At 38.3% G+C, this 20,264-nt stretch overlaps 1 long non-coding RNA gene across 6 annotated transcripts in view; it reads left to right on the top strand.

Moving 5' to 3' along the window:
• LOC103883939 overlaps positions 1–20,264 on the top strand; it is an 82,344-nt gene that overhangs the window by 12,066 nt on the left and 50,014 nt on the right. The window contains exons 1-3 of one of the 6 annotated variants that reach the window (XR_002521708.2): positions 7,876–11,194; positions 11,292–11,382; positions 11,840–11,985. This is a non-coding gene — a long non-coding RNA (uncharacterized LOC103883939). Of the gene's footprint in view, positions 1–7,875; positions 11,383–11,836; positions 11,986–20,264 lie in introns of those variants that run through there. The other 5 variants (XR_002521709.2, XR_002521705.2, XR_002521706.2 and 2 more) reach the window with 5 other exon arrangements.

Below are 20,264 nucleotides of genomic sequence, written 5' to 3'. Positions count from 1 at the left end.
TATTTAATGGTGAAGTAGTAAATGCTTTCCCTCTAAGATCAGGAAGGAGGCAAGGAAATGTACTCTTACCAGTTCTATTCACTATTGTACTAGAGATCCTACTTAGTGCAATAAATGATGAAAAATTACAAGGCATAAGAATTGGAAAGAAACAATGTGTTATTTGCAGATGATATGATTATGAACATAGTACATTTTAAGAAAAAAACCCCAAACTACTAGAATCAGTAAGTTTCTTTGGTAAGGCCTAAGGATACAAAGTCAATTTTGGAAAAGAATCTGTATTTTATTTCTATTGCAATTTTTATAAACTTCAGTAAACATAAATACCTGTAGTGGACACATTCATCTTGGAAAAGAGGAAAAAGTTTGAAGACTTATATATAAAATCTGATTTAAAACTTCCTGATTTAAAAATTCCTGTAAAAGATATAATAATCAAGACATTATTATATTTGCTTAAGAATAATAAATAGTCAGTGACACAGACTAGACAACCCAGAAGTAGATCCACACCTTACCAGTTAAATAAATTTCAACAGAGTGACCAATAGGAATCAATGGAGGAAAGGAATATCTTTTAAACATATGGCGCCAGACATTTATGTTGGTGAAAAAAACTCGCCTTGACTTCCATTTTAGTTCATATTTTAAAAAATAATATTTAAAGTAAATAATTATTCGTAATAAAATATGTAAATGATTTTGAAATACACAACAATGTTGATAAATCTAAAAACATTATATTGAGAGAAAGAAATCAGACCCAAATGATTCTATTTATATGGATTTAAGAATAAGCAAATCAAATATATGATAATAAAAACTGGAAGAGAGGTTGCTTGTGCAGTGAATTAGGAGATTTGAACTGTTGTGTTTTTTGGTAGACATTATTATGTCACATGCTTTTTTTAAATATAGCTTGTAGCACTTTTAGTATGAAGAAAGAATTGTGTTTGGCTGTATTCGTAATCTGAAGTTTTTAGTAGGTAATTTAAGCTAGGTTTTTGTTTGTTTGTTTTTTGAGACATGGTCTCACTCCGTTGCCCAGCCTGAAGGGCAGTGGCAAGATCAAGGCTCACTGCAGCCTCCATCTCCTAGGCTCAAGTGATCTTCCCACCTCAGCCTCCCAAGTAGCTAGGATCACAGGTGCACGCCACCACACTCAGCTAATATTTTTATATGTATAATATATATTTTATTGTATATTTTATATGTAATATATATTTATATATATAATATATATTTTATTATATTATATAAAATTATTATATATAATATGTTTTATTTATTATATATAATATATATTTTATATATTATATTATATATTATATATATATTTTTTTGTAGGATGGAGTTCCCCCATGTTGCTCTGGCTGGTCTCAAACCCTTGAGCTCAAGCAATCCACTTGCCTCGCCTTCCCAAACTGCTGGGATTGCAGGTGTGAGCTACCAAGCCCAGCCAATTTTTAATCTAGTTCACATTTACTTAGTGATTTATATTTTTGATCTCAGTTTGTTATTCTGTTTTACGATATATTTTCTATATGGCTCATTATTTCTACTTAAATTCTTTCAATTATGTGTTTGCCTTTGTTTCATCTTGGTATCAGTATTTCTTTTGGTGTTTAGGAAGTTTTGACTTTTAGATCTTGTAGTTTAATTTATACCGTTAAAAACGTTACTTAATCACCTCTTTTTAACGTACCCTGTGTTGACTTTCTTATTACAAATAAGACTAAAGTTAGTCCCTCACTTTTGCCCCTACCTTCCAAGTTTAATCACTAGCATTATTTTAGTGTTCATCATTACATCACAAATTACTCATGCTTCTACCTCATTTATTAATTTACTATATATTGTTAACTGTTAGATGTATTTTAAGTCTTAAATATGCTTAAGCATGTACTACTTCATTTGTTAGCTTCAAGTAATATTTATCTCCCGTTAATGCACATGAGAAAAGTTTATTTCACTATCCATTATTCCTACCTTGTATTTTTGTTAGTGTTAATATTTGAACATATAAAAAGTACAGATTATTTTTTCACCAGTTTTCCATCTTATAACCTTAGTTCCACTAAGTTAAATATTTCCTAAACCTTTAACAGACGTGTGTTTGGTAGATTTTGGTTTTTTGGTAGATTTGTCAGGAAGTAATTATGAGAATGACATCCCTTGACGTCTTGCATATTTATAGCTGTTTGTCTGTGGCTTTTATTTTGAAGAAGACTTTGGCTGGACATAAAATTCTTATCTCATATTTTCTTCCCATTAAATTATTTTTTAAAAGGCTACGTTCTTTTTCTAACAAATGTCGCTATTGAGAATTCTTACATCAATCTGATAGTTGTTTCCTCGTAAGTGATTTTAACTTCTTCTCTGGATACCACAGGGATTTTCCAACTCATTTTAAGAATATAATAATCATTGCTTAGAATATGACATGATGTTCATAATTTTGGTCAATTTTCTCAGATACACAGTGTAAGGTACATGGATGTGCTTTGGTCAAGGAATAGGCCGAGGCGGATATCCAGGCCTACATGACTCAGCGAGTTTGGCGCACAGGCGCACACCTCCACTTGTTATATAACCTGTTTGTGTAAGTTCATACTTGGCTCTGAGCCACTGTTGTCTGTAAAAGGTATAATTGCCCTGCTAATGCTGTACAGGGGCTCTTCGGGCTCGGCTCAGCTCAACATGGCTTAACATGATGGGTGTGCTGGCATCCAGAGAAAGGGAGAGAGAGAACCAGAGCTGTCTGTCTTAGGGACAGAGGTGAGCCACAGCATGGCTTGCGCTGGTGCCAAGAGAGAGAAAGAGTGAAGCTGCTGACCCTGAAGGCGAGGGAGAGCTGGTCATGCAGCTGCAGGCGTGGGGGCAGCAGGTGCCACAGAGCCCGAGCAAACATCCGAGATAAAGGCGAATAGTGTTGAGAGCTAGTGTGAGAAAGCTGCTGATGAGAGCTGCTGCTGAATAAAATCATCTTTTACCTGCCTACGGCCCCCAGAGTGTTCTTTCTGCTCATCCACCCGCTCCCCTCGGACTTCAGCATGGGCTGGACCTCGACCCTAGGATCTGACAATTGGCCATGAGGATGGGATGAGGTGAGTGGGTCTTCAGCCCCTGAGAGCTCCCGGGTCGGCAATGTGGCTGCAGTAGCCGGTGGTAGCCGGTGGCAGTGGAGCTGCTTGGATGGGCCCCAGTGGAAACGTGGGAGGTGGTGGAGCGGTCTCTCCTGAGTGTGGAGAAGGAGCTGAAGCACCTGGAAGTGCCCAGCACCGAGAAGTATGCCTTTGCCGCAGAGTCAGATGGGCGTTTGTGACTGTGCTGTGGGAAGTGCATGCCCAGTCCCCGCGGGACCCAGCACAGGAGGAAGAACCTCCGTTGCAGGCTCGCCCAGTGACCCGTCAGAAAGTAGAGCATGAGCAGCTGTTGGGCCCCAAGGGTGGGCCCAGAGCCCGTCTACTGTGGTGGAGCACACTTCCTATGATCCCTGTGCCCCCACTGAGTTGTAGGAGTGAAGTAAGTAACATCTGTAGTCATGTACAAACTTAATGCAAGTCATTGGGGAGGACATTGCTGAGCAACCCGGTCCTGCCCAAGAGTTCCAGTTCAAAAAGTACCTGCTGCAGTTGGCGGAAGTGTAAAGCATTTTCTGATTGATAAGAGAACTGGCTGAGATGCCTGGCTTGTGTGGGGAACCAGACAACCAGAGCCACATGCGGACTTGGCAATCTACTGGTCCCTGAATCTGGATAAGTTTTCAGGCGGAGCTGCGTTTATTAATGGCTATACAGGCTGGTCAGTGAAAGTGAAACCTACATCTCTGCATCTTGCCGTTGGCCGCTTGGCTCTCCGCTTACGCACTGTGTATGTCTCTCCCATAGCTGAGGACACTCTGGGGGCGGATGTTTTGCATGGCTTGGCAGCTGTGCTGTCTGTCAGGGACTTAATGGACCATTTGACAACTGAACTGAGACAATCCACCGAGTGCCTGGAACAATTTGCCTTCATTTCAGGGTGTCTATGAACTTTTACAGTGTTGCTGCAGCAATGTGTAGCTCCATCATGTGTCATGATTTTGTTAATGACGTTATGTTAACTTCTAATTCTCTTGCAGGTTTAGAAGTGGCAACACCCCTCTTGCCCGAGATTGCGATGATAAGGCTGAGACAGCCTTTCTAACCAAGGGTGCCCGTTTACACTAGAAGTACATGTAACCACAGATAGTTTGGGCTAGGGCCTACAGCAATGCATGGAACGCTTGGACGCTCCGGTGGGTTGTTAGTCCCCACTATGGAGGGGAGCTGAGCTCTGGTATTCCTTAAGAAAGAAACAGTTTAATAGCAGGATGGGTGTGTTCATGGATAACCATCCCCTGGGACTGGGAACACGGTTAGTAACTGTATATGGTGCCTGTCAGTCTCATAAGAGTGTGGCGGGATGGGCTACAGTCGTCGTGCAGATGACTTACCTGACAGCAAGGTGGTGTGTTCATGGGTTACAACCCCTCAAACTGGGACGGTACAGACATCCACTTTAGCGAAGTGGGGCGCCTACTTAGAGCGGTAATGTACACTGAGTACAAGTCCCTTAGCAGCAGAGTTACAAGAGATTTTAGGGTCTATATCCTTAATGCAAGATAAGGCCATGGGGCCTGAGGCACCCCTAGACCCTGAGCCTTTACCGTAAGGAAGGGCATACCCTCACTCCTGGTGGGGCATGGTATACAGATAGAACTAGCCAGAGTACTTACTGCTGCTGCTGCAGTATTGACAACAGCCTAGTACTGACACCATATGGTTTAAAACCAGGTGTCGGCAAAGTAGCTAATAAGCTAAACTCAGGGCAGTGTGAATGGTAATCACCAAGGAGGTGACACCTATGGTAATCTGCATCAATAGCCGGACAGTTTATCAAAGCCTATGTATATGTATTGGGCCTGTGTGCCCAAACCTGTATATCAGGCTTGCATGCCCAGAGCTTATGTGTGAGGCTTATGTGTCAAGCCTATGTGTACGTATCAGGCCCAGAGTTTATATGTCAGGCCTTTGTGCCAAACCTGTGTATTAAACCTGTGTGTCCAAGGTCTATGTCTCCCTCGGCCTAGAGCCTGGAGTGTAAGGTACATGGATGTGCTATGGTCAAGGAATAGGCGGAGGCGGATATCCAGGCCTGCCTGACTCGGTGAGTTTGGGGCACAGGTGCACACCTCCATTTGTTATATAACCTGTTTGTGTAAGTTCATACTTGGCTCTGAGCCACCATTGTCTGTAAAAGGTATAATTGCCTTGCTAACACCGTACAGGGGCTCTTGAAGCTCGGCTTGGCTCAACATGGCTCAACATGGCAGGCTCACTGGCACCCAGAGAAAGAGAGAAAGAGAACCAGAGTTGTCCTTCTTGCAGATGGACAGAGGTGAGCCACAGCATGGCTTGTGCTGGTGCCCAGAGAAAGAGTGAAGCTGCTGACTCTGAAGGCAAGGGAGAGCTGGCCATGCAGCTGCAGGTGTGGGGGTGGCAGGAGCCACAGAGCCCGAGCAAACAGCAAGATAAAGGCAGTGTAGAGAGCTAGTGTGAGAAAGCTGCTGATGAGAGCTGCTGCTGAATAAAATCATCTTTTACCTGCCTATGGCCCCCTGAGTGTTCTTGCTGCTCATCCACCCACTCCCCTCGGACTTCAGCATAGGCTGGACCCAGACCCCAAAATCTGACACACAGTGTGCTATGCTTTTTAATATTTTATTTCAGGAAATATTTTTCAATTATAATTTTAAATATTTCTTTTTCATTATTTTTATTTTCTTCTTTGAAGACATCAATTTTATGTATGTTGGCCCTTAGGTTTCCTATGTCATATGTCTCTCACATTGTATTCATTTCCTATTGCTGATGTTCGTAATAAATTATCACAAGCTTAGTGGCTTAAAACAACGCAAATTTATTTTCTTACAGTTCTGGAAGTCAGAAATCTAAAATGGGTTGGCAGTGCTGTGTTCCTTCTGCAGGCTCCAGGGAGAAATCAGTTTCATGCCTTTTCCAGCCTCTAGAAGCTGTCTCTATGACCTGACTCAAGGGCCTGTATTCCTAGAACCTTTCCTTCCATCGTCACCTCTCCTCTGACTCTAAACCTGCTGCCTCTAAGTACCCTGGTAATGATATTGCACCCACCTGGATAATCAAGAATAATCACTTCATCGGGACATCCTTAGTTTAACCACATAAAGTCCTTTTGCCTTCCAAGCAACTCTCATAGGCCTCAGGATTTAGGATGTAGACATCTTTGTGGGGTCATTATTCTGCCTATCAGGCAAATAATTCTCAAAACCTTTGTTTGAATCATTAAAAAAAATGCGTTTCATTTCCCCTCAATTTTCTTCCTTCTTTGTTCTTATTTCCTTTACTGTGCCTTTTATGGTGTCATTTTGCTTTTGTGTTTTTCTAATTTAGTCCTCTTTTGTGAAATTATTTTATTTTTTTCTTAATTTTTTTTACTGATTATTCACTTGTTCTGAGCTTTTTCTATTGCTTGTTTGTGCTGTTTTTGTTAAAGCTCTCATTCTTCTCTAATACTTAAATGTTATATTACAGTTTTCATCTGTTTCATGACCTCATTTTACTGATGAATTCTTTCTTAATTTTATTAAGGCCTCATTTAACTTTTTATTGTAATAATTTGGTATGGTGCTAGAAAGTTTTTTTTTTTTTTTTTTTCCCACAATGTTTGAACGAGGAACAAAATAAGATGGAACTTTCTGGGTTAATAAGAGAAAGACAAGACAAGGTAGCTTTCTTTGTAGCACAGTTTAAGAATTTTTTTCTCTGTTTTTATCAGGGAAGGTTAAAAATATGTCCTCTCTCTATGAGTCACTTTGTTTCTCTAAACCGTATCTGGTTAAGAAAGGTTTCTCTGGCGGGGCGAGGTGGCTCATGCCTGTAATCCCAGCACTTTGGGAGGCTGAGGTGGGCAAATCATGAGGTCAGGGGTTCGAGACCAGCCTGGCCAACATGGTGAAACCCTGTCTCTACTAAAAATACAAAAAATTAACTGGGCGTTGTGGCCGGAGACTGTAATCCCAGCTACTCAGGAGGCTGAGGCAGGAGAATTGCTTGAATCCGGGAGGCGGAGGTTGCAGTGAGCCGAGATCGCGCCATTGCTGCACTCTAGCCCAGGCGACAGAGTGAGGCTCTGTCTCAAAAAAAAAAAAAAAGGAAAGAAAGGCTTCCCTGCCACTCATCTGTGAGGTCCACTGTCTTGTCATCCATGGCTGTGCTCTCAGCATCAGGTCTTGCATTTATTATTTTTGCTCTATTTTTATTTATCCATTAACAATGATAAATATTTTCCTATATGTTCTGAATTCTTTTTTAAAAAAATTGGATTGTGTATATTTGAAGATTACAGCATGATGTTATGTAGATAGTAAAATGGTTACTATAGTGAAGCAAATTAACATATCCATCATCTCACATAGCAACTTTTTTTGTTGTTGTTGGCAAGAGCAGCTCAAAAGCATTTGCTCTTAAAGTACTTCCTGATACTTCCTTTCTCTGAGCTTCTCAAACATTCTCTCGTTCTGTCTCTCTCCTTTCATTCTCATGATTCTTTCCTTTTTCAGTTTTGCTATTTCCAGTGGAATGAGGCCTTGTCCTACTGGAGGGAAGTGTGTGAGATTTTATTGAAGGCCAGAACCACCATACCCATGTTAGTTTCCCCAACATCTGTGTCATTTTGGCACTGATCTGCAACTCCGAGGCTGTGAGGACTTTTTCCAATATCATGAATTGTTTTTAGATATCTTTTTCTTCCCAGATTTCCTCTCAGGGCAAATTCTTTTTTTGTGTGTGTTTGGGGGGGGGGGCGGGGGAGGGGGTCACGTTTATTTCTTACCGACTTTTTGATTTTTATGACTTTTAAGCTATTTAGTGTCTTTCACTTCATGCTTTCTCATCAAAACTGTTGATCGTGCATGTCCTGTGGCTGTAGCTACCTTGTCCCCAGGATATACCCACATTCTTGGGGCTGTTGTTCCCATCATCTCAGCTATACTAGCTTCTCTATTTGGTTTTCAAGACAAGTTTGGGACACTTAAAACAACTACACTGCTGACATAATCACGTTCCAGAAATTCCGCCATACATTACAAGAGAATCACTATGATTCCTGGGTTGAGATTAGACTACAGGAGAATGAGTAAGGAAGCAGGGAGAATAATTTTTAGACCATTGCAATAATCGAAGAGACAGATGATGACCACTTGGAAGATGTCTGTCAAAGTTAGATTCTGAATGTCTTCTGAAGCAGGGAGAATAATTTTTAGACCATTGCAATAATCGAAGAGACAGATGATGACCACTTGGAAGATGTCTGTCAAAGTTAGATTCTGAATGTCTTCTGAAGGCAGAACCATAAGATTCTCTGATGGATTGGATGTTGGATGTTAAAGAAAAAGAGGAGGTGGAAAGAGCATCAAGTGTTTTATTTTAATATTTCAAGCGATGGAGTTGTCATTAGCTGGGATGTGGCAAATGTGGCTAAACCAGGTTGAGTGTTGTATTAGGTTAGGGTTAGGCTATACTGAGGTAACAAACACTAAACAATTTCTTGCATAACAAGTAAGAAGCGGGTGGGGAAGGGGTGGCCATCCTTTATCATTTAGCTCTGCCATCATGAATACATTTTCTTCGCTTTTGTTTTAGCAGAGGGAAAGCTAGCGGGAGGATCAGAGAGCGGACTTGACAGTTGCTTCTACTTCTCTTCCTTCTTTTCCTTTCTGTTTTCCTCCTTCTCTTTGTCTACCCTCTCTTCTTCCTCTTACATTTTTTCTTTCTCCTTCTCCATTTTATTTCCTTCTTTTCCCAGAACCGTAAGTGGCATTCATCACTTCTGCCCATATCCCATTTTCCAAAACTCGTTTATATGCACCCAATCTAATGGCCAATGAGATGGAAAATTTATTTGCTGCCCATTTGAGTTTCATTTTCAGTGAATTGCTGTTCAAATGCTCTACTAATTTTTCAATTTTTCATGTATGGGAGTTTTTTATATACTCTGAAAAAATTACTTATTGCATGTTATATATGTTTCAAACATCTTTATTGCTTATTTCTTAGCCTTGTTTATAATTATGTCGTCATGGGGAATATGTTAATTTTGTAGTGTTTTCTTTATGATTTGAGTTTCCTACATCTTCTTTAAGAAATTTCTCCCTGTCTTAATGTCATAAAATATTCTTCTATATTTTTTTCTGAATTTTGAACTACTTGGCTTGTTTTATGTACTCGTTTATTTAATGCATGTAGGATTGTATTTTGTTTTATTTTTCCGTCTGACTTAATTCATGACGCTGTGCTTGTCATATATGGAGTTTTTGTTTATGTGCAAGTTTATTTTTGGTTCTTTGTTTCCATTGTTTCCAAAGTTGTCTCCATTGATATATTTGTTTCTCCCTGTGGAATAACAAAATGTTTTGGTTGCCATTATTATAAAATAAGTCCTGCTTCTTTATTTAGTATTTTGTCATTTAATTTATTGGTTATTTTTATACATGTACTTTTTCACATGCATTTTAGAATCAGCTTGTCAATGTTTAGCAAAAATGTTCTTGCTATGTTGATTTAGATTGCATTGAATTATATATATAAAGTTGGGGAGAAGTGAAATATGTATCATATTAAATTCTTTCTTCTAGGATATTGACATATCTTGCCATTTGTCCATTTTTGTCTTTCAATGATATTTTCCAATTTTCTTCATATAGGCATTATCCATCATCTATTTGGTTATTCCTAGCTTTTTAATCCATTTATTTGTTTTGGGAACTAGACTTTTTCTTTTAAAAAATATTTTATTATTTAAAGGAACATTATTTTATTGTGTATGTTATGCACACATCCAAATACTTGCCAGACTTTAAAAAATTTACAATATTTTATCTAAAGAATCTATCTTTTTGATAAAAATGTAGTTTATGTTAATTTATTTTCATTAAGTTATTTAATATGGATAAACAGCTTAGTAAAGTGTCTGACATAATAAGGACCTAATAAATGTTAAATGGTATTATAATTGTTTTCATTACTATTATTTTCTTGGTATGCAAATGTGTCACTTGAAAATGATGACACATTTTTTATTTAAATATTTATATCTCATTTCTTTTTCTTGATTTATTGTGTTAGTTTGGAATAGCATATATGATAATAGGAATGCCTTTATATTTCAACGTGAAGTGTGATTTTTTGCTACTGTGGTTGGTTAATTCTTCTATTGGGTTAGGGAAGTTAAATTCTATTTCTTGTTGGCTAAGAGCTTTTGAACAATCATGAATACAAGTTGGTTTTCACACGATGATACTGTTTGCATTTATTAAAATAAGGTTTATGCTCCTTTGGTATGTTAGTGTGCAAATTCCATTTCCAGTCACTGCAATATAGGAAGGAAAGCCCAAGAGAGGGATAGAATTGGTGTTGGGTGAGTCAATGTATCATCTGTGCCCCACTACATCCTTTGGACTTTGCAACATTTCATCCCTCTCCATCTTCTGATATTTGAAGTTCCAAATAAACTCATCATAACTTCAAAGTGCTACTGCCTAACATAATGCATCTATTCCTTGTACAAACAAAAACAAACCATCTCTTTGAAAGTGATGACACAGTCTCATCAGTTCTTGCATTAATTTCTGCTTTATGTTTATCCTCTTTTTAGTTTATAACTCAGCAGTATTTTGGTATCTTGTAATCCTTGCACTGAGATATTACCTACACATCCTGTATAAAATCACAGGTAGAAGGGAGAATGGAAAATAAAAGGAATTATATAAAAATGAGAACATAACAGGCCAATGAAAAAGATAGGGGTCCTCATGATAGTTTTCATTTTTACAGCTTTTCATGAGGTCATGTTTGATATACAATAATTTCTGTTTTAACTACTCATTTCATATTTCCTTTGTTTTCAGCCAACACCTTTATTGGAAAGTTTCTTGAGCTGACAGTTCATTTGAAATTTATCCCTGAGAAGTTTGCACTGTGGATCCTGCCTTTATAAGATGCTGACTTATTTCCTTCACTCCTTCAACTGCATGTGGGCAGACTAGGAAGGAACTAGCAGGATTTCCTGAATGATAGACATTCTCCTCCTTATCTCCAGTCATACGTCAGCAATCCTACCTCTCTCCTTGATAGTAAGAATCATTTACCCTAGATAACACAATAGATAAGGAATATGGTAATTGAAGTTCTTCCCACTTGAAGGTGTTTCCATTCCCATTGACCTTCCAGACCACTCAACATGGTAAAAGCAGAGCCGTAACGATCCAGTTTTGTGTGGTGCCAGGATGCCATGAAGAACCATCTGTAAACCAGACTTGAGGTTTGTTTTTCATTTTTTTTCCTCAACTAGTCAGAGGGAATTCTGAATGAGGCCCAGGTATGTCCTGAGGGCTAACTATTAACATGCAGCAGGATTAGGCATTGACATGGTTTGGTTGTGTCTCCACCCAAATCTCATCTTGAATTGTAGCTTCCATAATTCCCAGATGTTGTGGGAGGGTCCTGGTGGGAGATAACTGAATCACAGGAGGAGGGAGGGTGATTACCCCCATACTGTTCTTGTGGTAGTGAATAAGTCTCATGAGAGCTGATGGTTTTATAAGGGGAAACCCCTTTCGCTTGGTTCTCTCATTCTCTCTCTCGCCTGCTGCCATGTAAGATGTGCCTTTCACCTTCCACCATGATTGTGATGCATTCCCAGCCATTTGGAACTGTGAGTCTATTAAACCTCTTTTTCTTTATAAATCACTCAGTCTCGGGTGTGTCTTTATTAGCAGCATGAAAACGGACTAATACAGACATTCTGGGAATGTGAAGATCCCACCCATGTTACTGTGAACACATTCAGGAGCTGCCAAAGCCTGATAAAGTACATATCTTTCCCACTTGGAAACAGAGGCTTATTTAGTCCTGCCTGTCTTTGGTAAGTCTATACTATATCAGATAACACCCACCTGATGTCATGCTCAGTTCACTTGATCACTTGGTGTCTGTATTCATGTGTTTCAACTGTATCGGGATTTTAACGACAAGCCAGGAGCTGTTTCTCCCATCCAAATACTAGCCAGGCCCCACCCTGCTTGGCTTCCAAGATCACATGAGTTCAGGTGTGTTCAGGGTGGTATGGCCATAGACAGGAACCGTTTCTTAAAAAGAGAGCAGCTACTTGTTAAGGAGAGCCTGTAATCCCAGCACTTTGGGAGGCCAAGACCGGCTGATCATTTGAGCCCAGGAGTTCAAGACCAGCCTAGGCAACATGGTGGGACCCAATCTTCACAAAAAAATACAAAAATTAGCCGGGCCTGGTGACCCAGTACCTGTAGTCCCAGCTACTCCAGAAGCTGAGGTGGGAGGATGGTGTGAGCCTGGGAGTTGGAGGCTACAGTGAACCGAGATTGTGCCACTGCACTCCTGGCTAGGCAACAGAGCAAGACCCTGTCTTAAAAAAAAAAAAAAAAAAAAAAAAGGAGGGCATGCCTTTGTCCACAGCTATGATTTTGATTTTAAGGCCTACCATAGGGTTGTTACAGAAACCTGTTCAGCCACAGGTAATTTGAGTGCTATTGGATCCATTGACTATCATAGATTAAAGATGGCTGCATAGTCTTTACAACACTCACTGAAAAGTTTCCTAATCCCTCTCTGCTTGAATCTGGTCTAGCTTATTAACTTGCTTAACCAATAAAGTATGGCAGAAGTGATGCATAGCCAGTTCTGAGGATAGCCTCTTAAAGGACCGGCAGATTCTACTTTTCCCGCTTAGAGCCCTGAGCATCCATATGGGAAATTCAAATATCCTAAAGATGTCATGCTGTAGGGAAATGTAAGCAACATGGAAAGATCATAGGTAGAGACCACATGGAAAGATTCCAGTCCCCCAGCCATTTGAGTGAGCTCATCTGAGGCCCAGACATAGTAGAAGAGGAATGAGTCTTCTCCACAAAGCCCTGCCCAAATTTCAGATTTGTGAGTTAAAGACATGATTGTTGTGGTTTTAAATAATTATGATTTGGGGTTATTTGTTATGGCATAACAGATTACTGGACAATAGTTCATAGAGACTAGTTAACATGGCTTCTTACAATGGGGCCTGACCCAACTGAATCCAGTTTTAGTGTCTTTACTTGTACAGATTCCACTCAAAGCTGTCAGCCTCACGGGCTACCTGGTAAATAGAGCAGAATATCCAAATGCAGTATGGAGTGCCTCCAAAGTTCAAAGAGGCAACCAAGTGTTGCGACTTTCTCTTACAATGGGATGTACAAAATAAGGCAACATGCATTTCACTGTGGATCTGAGAGGAACAGTTCAAACATTAGATGCCTAAAATTTTGTTGTGGTTACAGCTCCCTGGATTTCCTGGTACTTTATCATCTGTACTCTGGAATGCACATTTCTTAACAAGGTATTGAGGATACATACATGTTACTTCCTACTCACTAGGTCCCATCAGTGAGATGTCATAAATATGGTGAACCGTGGTGATTTTCATAGACACCACGCTGTTGTTCAGTGTTTAGTCAGCCTTCAACAAAGACAGAGGTCTAGGATAATTCCCTTTTCTGACCTAGATCCGGGGGGAAGACAATGTTTATTTTGGTTTTGGATGGTCGTTAGGTATTTGTTTTGTGTTCCCTGGGCCATTCTTTGGGTTTGGAGATCACTGATTTTGCTAGAAAATAAGAGTAATAAAATTTTTTTTGTTGAACGCCGCAGCCTTATTTTAACCATGCACTGAAGAATTAATAGCGTTGTTTATGCTCACTTGAGAAGTAAGAGTCTGGAAAAAGTTATTGTTAGACATTGGATGAAGACTTGAGAAAGGTGGAGCAGTGATTAAGTAGTCATTGTAGGTGAAAACTGGCTGCAAAGACAAATGTGAGATATCTCTTTTGAGTACCAGCAAGACTGTAGATTCCTAATGTGGAAAAAAATGGTCTTTGCATTTTTAATTTATATATTAAAAGGGAAGTTCTTTGCTCCTGAAAGCTGGAGAAGATGGATTTAAATAAATCCTTGAATATTAGGTCTAGGGGTATTTATATGACAATATGGTTTAGGTCTGTCTGCACCCAAATCTCACGTTGAATTGTAATAATCCTCAGATGTCAAGGTTGGGGCCAGGTGGAGATAATTGAATCATGGGGGAAGTTTCCCCCATACTGTTCTTGTGGTAGTGAATAAGTCTCACAAGATCTGATGGTTTTATAAACGGAAGTTCCCCGGCACATGCTCTCTTGCCTGGCACCATGAAAGACGTCCTTTTGCTCCTCCTTCACCTTCCTTCATGATTGTGAGGCCTCCCCAGCCATGTGGAACTGTGAGTCTATTAAACCTCTTTCCTTTATAATTGCCCAGTCTCAGGTATGTCTTTATTGGCGGCATGAGAACAGACTAATACCTATGAAATATAAAATTACAAAACTAAGTGTGGTATAGTAAAAGATATAGCATAGCATGCTCATTATTATACATGTTGTACCTAAAACAACTGAAAATACATTCCTGTTTGAGATATCTATGCCAGTTTATCAAGAGAAGATGGAAGTATTTGTGTACGTTTGATGTTTAGAAGCACCATTATTTTCATTTTCCTAATTTACGGCAAATGAGAACTCCAGGTGATGTACTATGACTGATGAAAATATCCAAGCATTTCTTTTGGTCAAGATATTTAGCAGAGAACTAGTTCCTTATCTCACTCTCAGATATGCCTTTGAATATAGAGAGATAGAGAGAGAGAACTCATATATTCCTTAGGATTTCTCAGGTACTTAGCTAACAGCAGAACCCCTTTGATCACTTAAATGACCTCTTCTTTACAATTAAGAGAGAGTAAATTAGTGAAAAGCTCTTGCCTGAGAGTCTCCTGACTTCGCTCCTTAGGGCTTGTCCTGGAATTTGCAGTCATGTCTGAAAGAAAAACAAAGATGGAGCTCCCTCAGTGACACATCCTTTTTTAAGCATTAGGGGGAATTGGGTGTTAGAGTTCTCTTGGGCAGGCTGAAGTGCACCTGGTCAGTACTTCGCTCACTATGACCTTACAGAAACTTTGGGGCATTGCTGCAAGATGGTATTATGTTTTCTTATCCCACTTTGTAAGTTAAGTCCCTCAGAATCAGACATGATTTAGCAATTTCCTTTAGGAGCAAAGGCAAACATTCTAAGTTTATATTTTTGCCATTGGTTTTTTATTTTATATATAATATATATTTATTTATTTTATTGTTGTTAAGATGACACATCCTAGCCAAGTGGTGAAGATGCTTACATACTGTCAAGATGTATTTTATCCTCTTTACTAGATGTAAGACTAGTTCAGACCAGTGTAAAACACTTGCCAGCTTTTTATTTTTAGGCCAGATCTTTCTATTTTCTGTCTTTTTGGTGAATATTCAGTCCATTGGTACACATTATTACTTAAAGAATTGCTAGTGAACGGCATTCATTAGGGGCTTCTGGACAATAGGTATTTTCAACCTACCAATAATCGGTTATGTTTTAAACTAGGATGATAGTAAGTAAAAGCCACCCTCCCCTTTTTAAAGTTAGGGCTGATAAAGGATCCTCCCCTGCTCACTACTACAATGATTTGTGTGTGAGCATATGTTTTGGGAAAGAAGCTTTTCTCTGTGTATTTTTCAGGATTAGTATCTGTTTAATCCTCCAGAAGGAGCGGGAAGTGAAGCAACCCACTCCTGTGTTCACATCATAGACCTACATCCTGCGCATTTGCAGCATGTCTATTTCAATGCTTTTGAGTGGGAGAGGTTTGTTGGTGAGTGTGGCTGTTGGAAACAGATAAAGAGGAAAACCTTAAAGATAAATTGGCAATCCTTTTCCTAAGTGAGTTTCATTTTTAAAAAGAGAAGACAGAAAAGCTTCCATTACTCCTTGCTTTAAAACTTTTAATGGAATGCCATTAAGAAATGAGATGTGTGTATTTCATAGTCACTGGACTACTGAATATAATTTAATCATAGTATGTTCAATCATTACTCATTTCTTTCTCCACACTAGTACAAATTAGGAAATTAGGAAATATTAAATTAATATGTACTTTAATGGAGAATAAATTATGAAAACAAAAAGTTCTTTGGAGGGAGCTATATGTTAATATCAGGAACGGGTAATCTGCATGTCTCTACACAGAGTACATAGTTTAATGCATTTAAATTACTGGATATCTAAATTATAGGTTAATTATGAAGTTATCTACATATCATAATCATTGACTCACTTTGCTTAAAGTATGATAATTAATTCCGGGTTGTCATGCACAACAGTGCCTAAAAAATAAATTCCAATTTTTACACTTCGAGAGAAATAAAATAATATGAACACAGGCATGAATTGGAAAGGGGATTAAGTTTAAAGACAGGCAATTTTTTTGTGTGTGTATTACAAAGTTTTAGGGACTAGATGACATTCTTAAGGTATTTTAAAATAAATTTACATTTTTAAATAATCAGGCATGTACTTTTAGTCAAGGAGGGAACAATAGAAGGAAAAAGTCCTTTATATAACCTTTGAAAGAGTCTCTCATAGAACTGTAACAGTGTTATATATTATTTAAATCAGGTGGATGAGAAGCTGTTATTAAAAAGTGTGACAGTATCTGGATTTGAAGGTGTTCTCTGCTGCTGTCAGTTTTGTTTGAAATGCCTCATGCGTATTTGTACTTTAAAAAGATTGCTTTTGCACCAACCTAATAAAACTATATTTTCATCACGATATTGCTGAATGTTGGCTCTAGAATATATTGCAAATTAAAAATGCCAATGAGTGTATTCTCTCTTATAAAACACATTTTAAAATATTGATCTAAGGATATAAAGTTTTAAAGGCAACCTAAGAAAATAAAATGTTAGTAATGAACATTTAGAAGCACAAAATATTAATTATTGTATTAAAGGTAGTTTTTGCAAATAAATTGGCATTAGTAATTATGGAAATGCAAATCAAAATCACAATGAACTATCACTTCACAGCTACTAGGATGGGTATAATTTAAAAAAAGCAAAATAAGAAGTGTTGGTAAGGATGTAGAGAGACTGAAACCTCCTTTACATTGTGAACAGGAATATAAAATGGTGCAACCATTGCGAAAATGTTTGGTAGTTTCTGAAAAAGTTAAACACAGAATACGATCCAGCAACTCCCATCATAGGCTTATATTCAAAATAATTGGAAAAAAAGACTCAAACAGATAGTTGTATGACAATGTTCACTGCATCAATTTTCACAATAACCAAAAGGTAGAAACAAGTAAAGTGTCCATCAACAGGAGAATGGGTAAATAAAATGTGGTACACACATATAATGAACTATTATTCAGCCATAAAAAGTAATCAAATTTTGATGCGTGCTATGACATGGATGAATCTTGGAAACATTATGCTAAGTAAAACAAGCCAGATAAAAACTAATAAATATTGTATAACTTCCCTTTTATTAAATATCTAGATTAGACAACTAGACGCAGAAATTGGATTAGAGGTTACCAAGGGATAGGGAGAGGAGGGAATGGGGAGTTATTGTTTAATTGGTACTGTTACGGGTGCCAAGTTTTGAAAGAGATGGTGGTGATGATTGTGCAACATTGTAAATGTAATCAATGCAACTGAATGGTACACTTTAAAATGGCTAAAATGGCAAATACTATGATATATGTTTTGTCACAATAAAAATATTAAAAATAAATTGGCTACTTTTAAGATTAAATTATAATATTAAAACCTTTATATAAAAATCTGTATTTTATATTTACCTGTTTTTGTAATTTTTAGGGAAGGAAACAACATATGAGACGGTAGAAAAAAAAAATAAGTGTTGATACCCGTTGAAGTTTAATTTCTGTAAAGCTCCTAGCCCCCTTTCTATGTGATAAGTGCTTTCCTTGACTATTCTATGTATGACACAAGCTCCTTTGAAATGTTTAACTGGATTCTATCTAAATTTCAGTCTACACATTAAACTAAACTATGTACCTCTGAAGCTGTGCTCAAGACGTTCAAAATCCTTGCCATTTCCAAATTACTTTTAAAAAAGCAATCATAGTGAGAACTTGTATCAACTAAGTCTAGTTTTAGTAACTTTAAAAATAAACATTATGATATTTATTTGATAATGAAATCCTAAATATTTGATACATTGTGAGTACTTGAAAGCCAATAAAATATGAAAATAGAAAAGAAATGAGAGAAAGGTTTAGTCTATTCCAAATTGTCTGCGCAATTGGAGTAGGTGATGAAACAATCCTAACTAGACAATAATACAGAAACCTATTATTTTGATATTAGTTGCATTTTTAAACTTTCCTGTGAATATGGTCTGGTGGTCTGGGATCATTCAACCTTTGGAGCCAAATAGAAGCATGGGAAAGGTGTCCAACTTCCCCCATTCCACACCTGCATGCAGAATCATTGTGGCACTGTGCTTTGTTCTCCAGTACATCAAGCACTCACATTTGTGGTTGCTTCTCCACCACATTTGTAATGGGTCTTTCAGCCCGCAAGAATGCTTGCCTGTACTATTGCTTTTCAAGTTGGCCTCATCTCTCCCTGAGAGCTTCTTTTCTACCAGCAGCTGACAGCAGGATCTCCCTACTGCCTCCATTAAAAAGTGTTCATTGCGAGAACACATGGACACAGGGAGGGGAACACCACATACCAATGCCTGTTGGGGAATGGGAGGGCAAGGGGAGAGATAGCATTAGGACAAATACCTAATGCATGTGGGGCTTAAAACCTAGATGACAGGTTGATAGGTGCAGCAAACCACCATGGCACATGTATAGCTATGTAACAAACCTGCACGTTCTGCACATGTATCCCAGAACTTAGAGTATATATACATAAAAATAACTGCTCATTGCTAAGTTCTGGCACTTCAGTCCTCTAACTCCTGCCTTTCTTTCCAAAATGTGATTTGGGGCTGGTCTTTTCTCTGCCCATCACCTTCCCTTGTTCCTGAGTTTTGACTCTAATTAGACACTTTGGATGACTACAATATTAGTCTGTTCTCATGATGCTAATAAAGACATACCCAAGTCTGAGTTATTTATAAAGGAAAGAAGTTTAATTGACTCACAGTTCCACATGGCTGGGGAGGCCTCACAATCATGGTTGAAGATGAATGAGCAGCAAAGTTATATCTTACATAGCAGCAGGCAAGAGAGCATGCGCAAGGGGAACTCCCCGTTTTCAAACCATCAGATCTCGTGAGACTTATTCCTTATCATGAGAACAGCATGGGAAAGACCCACCCTTATGATTCAATTACCTCCCACTAGCTCCCTCTCATGACATGTGGGAATTATGGGAGCTACAATTCAAGATGAGATTTGGGTGGGGACACAGTCAAACCATATCAGCTACCTTAGCTGCAATGAATATTTACTTGGCTTTCACTTCAACTTTTACCAACAGTGGTGGATGAGTAGGGGGTGGTGGTGGGCTGGGGCACAGATCAAACAGATAAGAGTCCAGTCTTAGGCTGTTGCTTTCCCGAGTCCATTGAAATAGACTTTTAATTGATTTTATGCTCTTCAAACTCTTCAAATTGCTTCAAGGCAATATAGATTGCCTTTCAAAAATATTTTTCAAAATGCAGATGTGATAATGTCCTCTGCTTAAAAATATTTTATGAATTCCTGTAACAACATATTTTCTTTACAAATTCTATTTCATATAATAATGGAAGGATAGGAATTATCTATCTATGACACGTCTGCTTTTCTAAATAAAACCACTTTTCAAGTTAAGCTTCCTGGTTCTAAGTATTTATATTGAATAATCAAATAGATATACAGATTATTATAAACCCACTGCTAGTATTAACTATGCTGAGCATCTCATGATTTCTGTCTTGTACAACCTCTATTTATTGGGCAATCAATGTAAATAGAGCAGGACAAGAAAGAGGAAGGTCCTACAGTTTAGGAGGACTCCCTATTTTAACTCACTAAGACTTGGTTTTAACAAAAATCAAGTAAATTTGCACGTTCTAGTGTGGCTTCTCTAGAAGAGGGTTTTTAATAGGGCCACTGAAGTTCATAGTAGTACTCCTGCAACATAGTACTTTCTGAAATATTCCAATTGTTTTTTCTATGTCTATTGTTGTTAATTTTCTCCTGTCAGAGTTTCAGCAGGTCTTGTCACTAAGTGTGAGATCTGCAGAGGGATTGGCTGGCTCTAGCAC

This window comes from Papio anubis, chromosome 6 (genome assembly GCF_008728515.1).
Source record: "Papio anubis isolate 15944 chromosome 6, Panubis1.0, whole genome shotgun sequence".
Lineage (NCBI taxonomy): Eukaryota > Metazoa > Chordata > Mammalia > Primates > Cercopithecidae > Papio > Papio anubis.
This window is presented reverse-complemented; position numbering and strand designations above follow the sequence as displayed.